Consider the following 11,665-nt stretch of genomic DNA (forward strand, 5'->3'; position numbering starts at 1 on the left):
CATTCATGTGGATATTTTTTTTAAATCCTTTATTGTTTAAAGATTTATATATGTTTCCCCCCCCATGTAGATATTAATAAAAAATTAAGCTTAGAGTACCAGAGATAATGTACTATGAAGAACACAACTCAGTATAAATAATATGTACCGGTACATTTGAGAATGCAGAGAGTCTTGCATTTAGTAACTTAATTTGAAGGGTGCTATTGCAGGAAGGTAGAACAAGGAACAGCCTTTCAAGCTGCATAACCAGGTGTCATAAAACACTGAAACGTCATTCAGATTACTGTGGTGACTGTAGCAACCCTCCAATCCCAGGAAGCTGCCCAGAAGACATCCCCTGCTCCCTATTCCAGTGCCACAACACTTATAGTGCCTCAAGTACTCTTTATCTACTATCTACATCAGTCTTCTCAGGGCCTTCTGTCTGCTTTTGCCTTACTCTTTCTGTACCTTTCATTCATGCACCCCAAGAAGAAGAGAATCTGAATACTTGGTAGTTACATCCAATATAAATACCCTTTTCTCATCAATGAACGCTTCTGCAGAGTCCTTTCTCATTGTGGCTCATTTCAAGAGCCTCTGCTGTTTGTCTTTAGGTCCAATTCACTGTGACCAGGGAGTGGATTTGTGTGGCACAAATGTAGAAGAAAGCACCCGCAGCTTTCTTTTTTTCCTTACGGAAGGTTGTAAATGTAGCAGGAAATTAGAAATATTTATCTTGTTCATATGTAAGAAATATTCTATGGAATATTTGGGAATTATAATAGCCTAGAAATTTAGAATTTCTAGAATGATAACCTCTAAAACTTAATATTCACATACTAACCAGGTAGAAGCATGTTACAATTGAGGTAGTGGTGATGGTGGTGCTGCTGCTGCTGCTGCTGGTGGTGGTGGTGTGTGTGTGTGTATGTGTGTGTGTGTGTGTGTGTGTGTGTGTGTGTGTGTATGTGTAGGCATTATTCATTCACTCATCCATTATTGGGCATTTATTGAATGGCGGCAACTATTCTTCATGATGAGGACACAGTGATGCATCATACACACTAATTTGGGATTTTCCAAGCTCAAAGACAGCTTGAAATCTAATGGAAGAGACACCCCTTTACCATGAAATAACAATAATTATTTCAAATACAAGTGCTATTTTCACATGCTGCCATTATCAAACGTGTCCAAACTGTCTATTTCTGTATCTTCATACCCTGTCTTCTCTCCTGTTACTGTGTATCAATGACCCATGCTCCTTCTAGTACTAAGTCTTCAAGTTGGGCACTGGATCTCCCTCCCAACTCAAGACCTTTTCTCTTCAAATTCATCACTTTCTTCCTCTCCATTCGATTATTCACATTAGCATTAAAAGATGCTATTGTTTTTCACATTTAAAAAAAAAAAAAGGTTCTCTTGATCCCACATCCTTCCAGCTACAGACCAATTACAGTAAAATTTCTCCAAAAGATGGTCCAGGTTTATTTTCTCTCATTCCTCTTTTCTCATTCTTTCTTGCTGTCCAGTTCAGCTATTTACCAGTTCACTGAAACTAAGCTTGTGAAAGTCTCCAACGACCTCTGACTTGTCAAATTATGGGGTCAAGTCCAGTTTTCATCCATTTGCCTTATCAGCAACATTTCCTCTAATTGACCACTTTTCCTCTAAAACATTTGCTTCACTTTGCTTCTGGCACACAAATGTCTTTTAGGTCTTTTTCTATTAAGCAAATAATCTAAGCCTTTTCAGCTTCTCCTCGAAACTTACATACCCATACTCATCACTGTGCACTTTTAGGAAAGGATATTCCATCAGAAATCCATACCCATAGTAGACAGTTTATTGATCATATTTTGTTATTTTAATGTTTTTGTAACCCACAATATTTATTAGGCTTTTATTATGCTGCCTGTAACAGAGAATCCACAATTGTAGGATATTAAATAAGATATGTTTATTTCTCTCCCTCATAAGAGCAGTCTTCTCTCAGTTCCAGGCTGGTATGATGTGCTAAGGTAACAGGAACTGAAATTCCCAATCCTGATTTCCCTGCCATCCTCAGTGTGTGTCTCCCAATCTCTTTCAAGGTGGCTCCCCAACACCAGGCATCTGTATTCCAATCAGCACAATGGGTGAGTCAACAAAAGAAAGGAATGACCTTTTCCACCTCTCTTTAAGAAACTTTCTCCCCAAAATTGCACATAACACTTCTGCTTAGTTCCATTTGCCAGTATTTGTCATATGGTCACACAATAACTTTAAGCAAACCTGGAAAATTATTCTGGGCAACAATGAGCCCAGTTAAAACCTAAAAGTTCTATTTATCAAGAAAGAAGAGGAAATGGATATTTGGGAGAAATTAACTCTGATCATGTCACTATCCACCCAAAGTAGTTTATTAATCTTTTCCTCTGAAAAAATAATGACATCCTCCATTAAATTTTGGTGAGTGTATTTTCTCTGGTATATTTAACTTATGGATATATGTGTATGTAAGTATATATATAGGCATATCTATATGTATGTCTGTATTTATCTAGTTTCTATCTACCTATCAATTTATCTATAATCTATTTATGTATCAAATTAATTTATCTATTTACCTATACATCCATCTAATTATAAAATTAACCAACTATCAATTTTTTTAAAGTTTTAAACATATTTTTATTTCAGAGAGGAAGGGAGAGGGAGAGAGAGAGAAACATCAATGATGAGAGAGAGTCATTGATAGGCTGCCTCCTGCACACCCCACACTGGGGATCGAGCCCACAACCCGGGCATGTGCCCTAGCCAGGAATCTAATCGTGACCTCCTGGGTCATAGGTCAACACTCAGCCACTGAGCCACGCTGGTCGGGCATAACTATCAATTTTTAAAAACTACATCACTGTTTCCAACTTTCTCTTGGCAGTCCAATTCTAAGATGTTTTGTTGTTGTTATCAACAGCTAAGAAGGTTGCTTAGAATGAAGATAGGGGCTATAGAAACATTGGAATTAAATGAGGGTTATTGTCATTACTAGCACATGGGATTAATCATCAAAGTTTTGAAATCATGTGGTGACAGCCATAGCCTCTCTGCTGTTGTATAATGTGCTTGGAACTAGACAGATAAATATACTTTTGATGAAGCTAAAGCAGTGCATGTGATTCTGATGAGGACATACAAGAATATCTCATCAGTACCAGAACAGTTCCGTGATGAGAGGCATAAATTTACAATATTTCCTATTTTGAGCTGTGTGAAGAAATTGGTTGATCTCCATTATAATCCATAAATTTCATATCTCTTTTTATTTGCAAGAAAATGTAGGTAATTGGAGGCAGAGATCATGGCTTCAGAGTGTGACTTTATTTATTTATTTATTTATTTATTTATTTATTTATTTATTTTAATTAGCAAGCAAGAGCTGAAAGCCTCTTTCCCCATCATTCCTCTGCTCATATTTCATTCATTTAAAAGAAAACTAAGTACACTGTTACACCCAGATGTCATAATTCCAGACCATAACACATCTATCTGAGTGACAGAGAATGGAAATGACTAATTCTTGTCTGCAGCCAGGGTGTTATAGATATTATCAATGTAGGTGTTAAAGGTATTGAAGCTGATGGGAAGGATGTCTCAAGTAGTAAGTGAAAAAGTAGAGTATCCAAGAGTCTGTCAGCCTACACTCTGGGGAATAAAGTAGGAAGAAACCTTTTTCAAGATTAGAGTTTACTTAACCACATATGGCAAAAGGCAGAATTTCAACTCATGTACTAGTTTAGACATGTTTAGATAGCCTGGCTGGCGTGGCTCAGTGGTTGAGCTTCTACCTATGAACCAGTTTGATTCCTAGTCAGGGCACATGCCCTGGTTGTGGGCTTGATCCCCAGTGTGGGGTATGCAGGAGGCAGCCAAGCAATGATTTTCTCTCATCATTGATGTTTCTCTCTCTCTCTCTATCTCCTTTACTTTCTGAAATCAATAAAAATATATTTAAAAAAGAAATGTTTAGATAAAATGGACTGATGATGATTTTTAAAACACTGCTTCAGATATATAAAGAATCTAAACCCCACAGAAATGTTAAGAAAAAGAGACCTATTCCAAACTTATTTGTAAAACAAATCTTATGGTGATCTAGATTCTTAAAGTTTCCTGTTATTTCATATGGATTACAATTATCAATCTTCCTCGCTAATTAGTTCATACCATTTCATTCTGTGGTCTTAAACCACCTAAGTGACTACTTGGATGTTCTTTATTATATAGGAGAGTTACCAATTCATAGTCTCCATGTTCTCCCTTCAGCTGATTACTAAAGGCACTACTGATATTAACAAATAATTTGTATTAAAAATGTTCATGTGAAATTTGGCTCTTACAGTGGATGTACAAAAATCATCCTCTCCTCATCTGCACTTATTCCTAATTTTGTATTCCAAAGTAGGAACCTCCATTTCTTTGAACTAAATAGAAAGAAACTTGCCACTACCCTTTCCAATTCATTCCTCCCTAAAGAAAAGTCCTTTGGAATTGGAGAACTGAGCATACAGAATTCTGCCCATCGTTTTTCTTTTCTTTTGGGCCTGCCAGCATGCACAGAGGATACATTTGGCTCAAGTCCTGCTGCTATGTGGTGAGTATACTGAGATCAGGATCCAGGAATGTCTTCTAGAAATAGGTCTGAGGAAGTCTATCTTCCTCTCTATCTCTACTATCAGGTCTATATGGTTAAAAGACAGCTACCCTTGGTGCCCCCAAGGCATAGAATTGCTGTTGCTAAGAAGCCTCATGTGACTCCATATCTAAATCCCACTAGGCACTCTTATTTTCAGTAGTTTGATCTTTAGTGCTCAGCTGCAGAATCAAAGATATTAGGAGCTACTCATAATTTATTTCTTCTTTCATGTACACAATCACAAACACCCCCCATTTTTCTTACCAATTTATACAGAGCAAGCCAGTAATGGTCAAAATTTTAATTTAATCCCAAAGTGATAGAATCTCAAGATCTAATGGTAATAGAGATAGAATAAGAATGAACATACCTGTAAGATAAACCCAGTGACAGATGGAATATTTATTTCTTCTGATTGGGGGTAGTGTAAGCTACATGGGAGAGTTAAAAAGTTTTATTTATTTTTCTCATTGTTGGCATTGGGAACTTTATTGATAGAAACATGTGCATAAATTCTGAGCAAAGAAAGGGGTTGACAGTATTCTCAGGTAGGAGCACACCCATTTCATTGTCTCCAATGTTCCCCTGGTGTAACAAGGGATGGTAGGAGAAAGCACTTTTCCTTGACAGCTAGAATTCTGGATGTGTTTTGGTTTTCCCCATGAGATTTACTCAGAGAAGGTTTGGAACGTGGAAATGAGGTGGGGACCATCTTACATGGCTGTGGCAGTTAGCAATGGTCTGACAGTGACACTGTGTGATGGGATATGAGTTCGTTATGATGTTGGCAGTCATGGCAGAAGCTCCAATCCTAGTTTCTCACCTCAGATCACAACTAGTATTGTGACCTGGAAACCAATCGTCCTTGAAAACCCCAGGCTCGCATCTCTTCTACCTTTCCAGCAACTTTGTAAAGACTTTTATTCTCTCTATTGAATCTCTGCTAGAGATATCTGACATGCTTTCTATTTCCTGCCTGTAACATTTCTTGATATAGTATAACACTAGCTATAGGACATTGAGGAAACCCCAGTCTCCTCACTGTGAAGTGCTGATTATGATATATTATGAGGTCCTTTCAGAATTAGAGGGAAAGTATGCAAAGTGCTGAGCTCCAATAAATTCTCAATAAAGAATTGCCGTTTTCACCAACCCTCATTAGTAATACATTTTTCTTTGAGTATAAAGTACATGACCACTTCATAAATGCTGTTATATTTCTAGATCAAGAAGAATGCTACAGATGATTATCATTTTTGTATTATGGTCATTTCCACACATTATAATTAAACAAAGCTATGGTTCCCTGGAGTATATTAAGATATTTTCTTTGAAGTTTGTGTGATAATTTCTTGTCCCTCTACCTAGCATGTAATCTTTCCAACTGTAAATCAGATTGGAGAGAGGATAAGATTTCTGATTTTTATAGGGATGACCATTCAGCACTCCTTTGTTCATAAGAAGATTCTGACTGAGTGAAAAAGGAGATGAAAGACTTTATGCTATTTATAGATTTGGGATTTTCCCTCTGGTGATTTATGCAACATAGATTTGTCACATTAGAGGCAAATGTCATTGAATTTATGCTTTGATTATGCGTGTGTGTATATGCGTGGGTTGGATTCCATAAACAAAGAAATTTCCTAAATATATTCTCCTGCAATATGGTAAAATCTGAAATTGAAAAGTGCAGCTTCTTAATCTTTAAAATAAGATTTTTGAGGGAGTGAGGTCTGCATTCCTCTGCCCTAAAGTAGGAAATAAAGAAAAGTCTCTGCAGGCTCCGGGGTGACCTTTGATAGGTATCACAGTGAAATGGCCTGGGCAGCAGCAGGATGTATTGTTCAGAGGTTTGTGTGCTGCCAAGTGGAAATAATCACCAAAATAAACACCTCGGGTTTTAAAACCAGTGTTTGCCTTTTCATTGTGCTTACTCTGGCTCTGAGCGGTTGATTTGTTGGGTATCCCACCAAGTCAGGGTAAAAGTGTAGAGGAATGTTTAGGATGGGAGGAACTGTGACTAGTTCTAGGTCTCCCTTGGTTTACAAACGGATGCCATCTTTATAAACAAACCACAAAAGGTTTCACAAATTTACTTGTAAATATGTTGAAAGTCCTCATTTCAGGGGGTTTTCTTTCTCTGCTCTTATTCTCTCTGAAAACTATGGATTCTTGAATTTCTGCAATCATCCGGTCTAACTGACAATTCTGACTTATTTGAGGATCAGTAAGAATCTGGGGCTCAGCTCTTTGGTTGGAACACATTACTGATGAGGCCTACCAGGGTCCAGAAGTCATGATCTGCAGATGTAGCTATGACTTTACGCACCCCAGCAATTTACAGAACCTACCAGAGAGTCAATAGTAAACAGAATTTTATATGCAGCAAAAGTGTACTTTAAAAGTCAGAGAAAAATTAAGACATTGTTAGGTAAACAAAAGATAAGGGAGTTTGTTACCTGACCTGCAAAAAATGTCAAAAGGAGTCCTGCAGGTTGCCAAGGAAGAACATTAAACAGAAACCCAAAGCTGTATGAAGAAAGTATGGTCTCACCCTGGCTAGTTTGACTCAGTGGATACAGGATTGGCCTGTAGACTGAAGGGTCCCGGGTTCAATTCCAGTCAGGGGCACATGCCCGGGTTGCAAGAGGCAGCTGGTCAATGATTCTCTCTCATCATTGATGTTTCTCTCTCTCTCTCCCTCTCCCTTCCTCTCTGAAATCAGTAAAAATATATTTTTAAAAAAGAAACCATGGTCTCAATAAAGGTAAATACATAGGGGATTATAACTACTAGCATTATTGTAACTTTAGCTTGTAATTCTACTTTTGATTTTCTTCAGTATCTAAGAGACAAATACATTTTTTTAAATCATTAGTTTAAAAGCTAGTAATACTATAAATTTGCTTTGTAACTTCACTTTTTGTCTTTTACCAAAAATTTTCCTTTTGAAACCAAAGTATTAAAAATTTTTATAGTCTATGTTTTGGACACAAATGTATAACATTGTAAATTTTTGACATCAATAACTGAATGTAGTCGAGGTTAGAGAGGTATAGGTACAAAGTTTTGCATGCTATAGAGGTTAAGCTGGTTTAAATTCAAATTAGAGTATTCTAGTTTAGCATGTTAAATGTAAGCCCCATGATAACCACAAATAAAATTGTTATAAAATATACACAAAAGGAAATAAGAAGGGAATTAAAACATTTCAGTATAAAAAGTGAAATAAACACAAAAGAAGAGAGAAATGCAGGGATTGAGAAACAAAAATAGTACAAGACATTGAGAAAATAAATAGCAAAATGACAAAGGTAAGTCCCTTCTCATCAATAATTACTTTAAAATTAAATGAATTAAACTATTAATCAAAAGATAGAGATTAGCAGAATAAATTAATAAAGCATGATCCAACTATGTGCTGTCCACATGAGACTCACTTTCAACCCAAAGAAAAAAATATGTTGAAAGTGAAAGGATGGAAATAGATATTTCATGCAAATAATAGTCAAAAGAGATCAGGGGAGGATATACTAACAAACTAGACATTAAATCAAAAAAAGTGTACAAGAGAACAAGACCCACATTATATACTATTCAATACATCAAGAAGATGTAGCAATTATAAATATTTGCACACATAATAACAGACCATCAAAATATAAGGAGCAAAAATGGACAAAATTGAAGGGAGGAAGCTCTATAATGAAGTTGGAGGCTTCAATATATTACTGTCAATAACGGATAGACAAATAGATAGAAGATTAAAAGGAAATAAAAAGACCTAACACAATAAAACAAGTAGATCTAACAGATATATACAGATCGCTCTACCCTAAAACAACAGAAGACATCATCTTCTCAAGTGGCCATGGGACAGTTTCCAGTATAGACTTAACGTTAAGACATAAATTAAGTCTCAATGGATTTAAAAAGATAGATCATACAAAATGAGTTCTTAAAACACAAAAGAATGAAATTAGAAATCAATAACAAAAGGAAAACAGGAAAATTTACAACTAATGGATAAAGAAGAAATTACAAAGGAAATTTAAAAATACTTAGAGATGAATGAAAATAAAAATACAACTACCAAGACTTAGGGGACACAATAAAAGTAATACTGAAAAATTTTATAGCTATATGTATCTACATTAAAAAGATATTAATAAACAACCTAAATTTATAACTCAGGAATCTAAAAAGAGAAGAACAAACTACACCTAAAGATAGCAAAATAAAGGAAATAATAAAGATTAGAGAAGAGATAAATCATATAGAAAAATTTTAAAAATTGTGAAAATCAACAAAACCAATAACTAGTTCTGTATAAAGATTGACAACATTGACAAACCTTTAGCTAGATAGACTAAGAAAACCCCAATTACAAAAGTCAGAAATGAAAGTGGGACAGTGCTACTGATTCTACAGAAATAAAAAGGGTTACAAAAGAGTACGATTGTACATCAACACATTGGGTAACCTAGATGAAATGGACAAATTCCTAGAAACACAGTATATATCAAGACTGAATCATGAAGAAACAGAAACTCTCATTAGAACTATACCTAATAAGGAGATTAAGTGGTGAAAGCAGGGATTATTGCCTTGCTTCTGACTTAGAGAAAAAGTATTTTACCATTGAGTCTGGTGCTCTCCATGGGTTTTTCATAAGTAGATTTTATTATTTTAAGGTTAATTCTATCTGTCCCTAATTTGTTAAGTTTTTTTATTATTAAAGAACATTGAATTTTATCAAATGCTCTTCTGCATCAACTGAGATGATCATGCGATTTTTAGCCTTCACTAGGAGATACATAGAATGCATCTAATTTCACTTACCCATTTTTTGAACTTCTTCAATCTAAAAACTAATAATATCATTTAATATTAGCAAATTATTAGCCATTAACTTCTTTTGGACTATTATTTTTCTAACCTTCTATGGAATTTCAATTACTATCTGTTAGATTCCCACTCACTATCTTTCATGTCTATAAGTATTTTTATCTCTTTATCTCACCCTACTTTGTTCTGTATAAACAATTAAATCTATTTTCTAATTTATTATCTCTATTCAGTTGAGTTTAATGTTCCATATAATATGTTCTTGTGTTCTTAATTTTGATAATTATGTTTGTCATTCTGAAATATTTCATTTGGCTCTGTTCTGCATTTAGTTTTTGTTTGTTTTTTATTGTCATACTGCTTCCATTGTGGGTTTTGTACCTTCTTGTATTTTTAAAAATAATTTTAAATACTAATACCAATTAGTCATATTTAGACCATTTTTATCCCTAGTTTTTTAAATGTTAATTTTCACATTTGCTTCATTTGTTGACTCTTTTTGCATTGTACTTACATTTTATGTATAGTTTGACCTTTTTAAAAATTGTAATGTCATCTCCAGGAAGGGTGTATTTTTCTTTTCTTTTTTTTTAACATACAACAAATTGATTTAGCATAGTCAGCCCCAACATCCAGCACAAAAAGTTTACAGAGGATAGAAAGTACATTAATAAAGCCAGTCTTTATCAAGAGGAAACAGAACAGGGCTGCCAAATACTTCCTACATGCCAGGCATGCCCAGTGGAATCTTTCCATACCCATCCTGAGACCTCTCCGATCCTAATGATTACCTCGGCTGTTCTTACCCGCCTGGTAGTCCGTATCTGCCACAAAAAGTTCCCAGTAACCTTCCCAGCCTCCTGTGAGCACTGCTGGTCCCAGTGGGGATGGCTAATCAGTGAGAACACCTTCCAGGCATTTCTCATCTCAGTGGTCAGTGAAAAGCTGGGATGGCAGAAGGAGGAAAAGGACAGCGCCCAGGCAGAGCTCAATGCCTTGAAACGGACAGAGGAGGACCTGAAACAGGGTCATCAGGAACTCGAAGAGATGGTTATCTGTTTAGATCAAGAAGCAGCTGAGGTTGATAAAAACATAGAACTTTTGAGAAAGAAGGATGAACTCAGCTCTGCTCTGGAAAAAAATGGACAATCAGTCTGAAAACAATGATATTGATGAAGTTATCATTCCCACAGCTCCACTATATAAGCAGATCCTAAATCTGTACATAGAGGAAAATGCTATTGAAGACTCTACCTTTTACCTGGGAGAAGCCTTGAGGCAGAGAGTAATAGACCTGGATGTCTTCTTAAAGCATGTTTTCTGTTTGGTAAACAATTCCAGCTGAGAGCACTAATGCAAAAAGCAAGAAAGAATGTGGGTCTCAGTGACCTCTACTGCCTTCTCTGATAGCAGCTGGAGATTGAGCTCTTCTTAAAGCAGTCTCGCCTTCTCTTCCTTTCTCTGATCAGTAGGTGCCCAGAATAAGTTATTGCTCTTTATCATTTAAGCATGAAATATTTTTTAATTAAAGGGTAGATTTTCTTTGTGGCAGTCTCATGTACTGCGGGCTGTAAATTCTGTTGGGACCAATGGTAATTTATGAATTTCAAGCAAATTACCTCATGAGTAGTAAACATTCAGAACTAAGAGCATCTGATTTGTAATTGGGATTTTTATTTTAGCCGGGTTACATTTTTTTTTCATTACAGATCTGGTAATTGGCATGTTTCCTGATGCTTCCCTCGATCTGTGGTTTTTCTAAGCCAGTTTCCACAGCCATCCTATTCCTTTTTTCTTTGCAGAGGGTTCCATTCCAGCTCAACACCTTATGTGAAGCCAAAACCACAGCTCCGTTGTAACATAAGCAACACTACTCCAGCTTGTCAACTTTACCCCAGGTCCCATATCTCTGAGCTTCTTTAATAATGGCCTAAAGTTTTGTGGTAATGTTTCTCCTTGAGAAAATCCCATTTCTTTCTTCATGGTGAGTTTGGCTGTGTGTTTTCCTAATGTATTTTTCTCTTGGAATTTATTATTTTTCCTGTAGAAGTATGTCATTTGTAGGAGTTTTCTGGCAGTACAGAGCAGGAGAATAGTGTCAATGGAAATTTGCTAGATATAACCTCCTTTACCCAACTAGTAATAAATATAGATATA

At 35.8% G+C, this 11,665-nt stretch overlaps 1 pseudogene; it reads left to right on the forward strand.

Annotated features, from left to right (window-relative positions):
• The first annotated feature begins 7,965 nt into the window (after nucleotides 1-7,965).
• LOC139006449 (tumor susceptibility gene 101 protein pseudogene) lies at nucleotides 7,966-10,915 on the forward strand (annotated as a pseudogene).
• The last annotated feature ends 750 nt before the right edge of the window (nucleotides 10,916-11,665 follow it).

Source organism: Myotis yumanensis, unplaced genomic scaffold, assembly GCF_028538775.1.
Source record: "Myotis yumanensis isolate MYYU_CA2020_CCGP unplaced genomic scaffold, mMyoYum1.0.hap1 SCAF_3, whole genome shotgun sequence".
NCBI lineage: Eukaryota > Metazoa > Chordata > Mammalia > Chiroptera > Vespertilionidae > Myotis > Myotis yumanensis.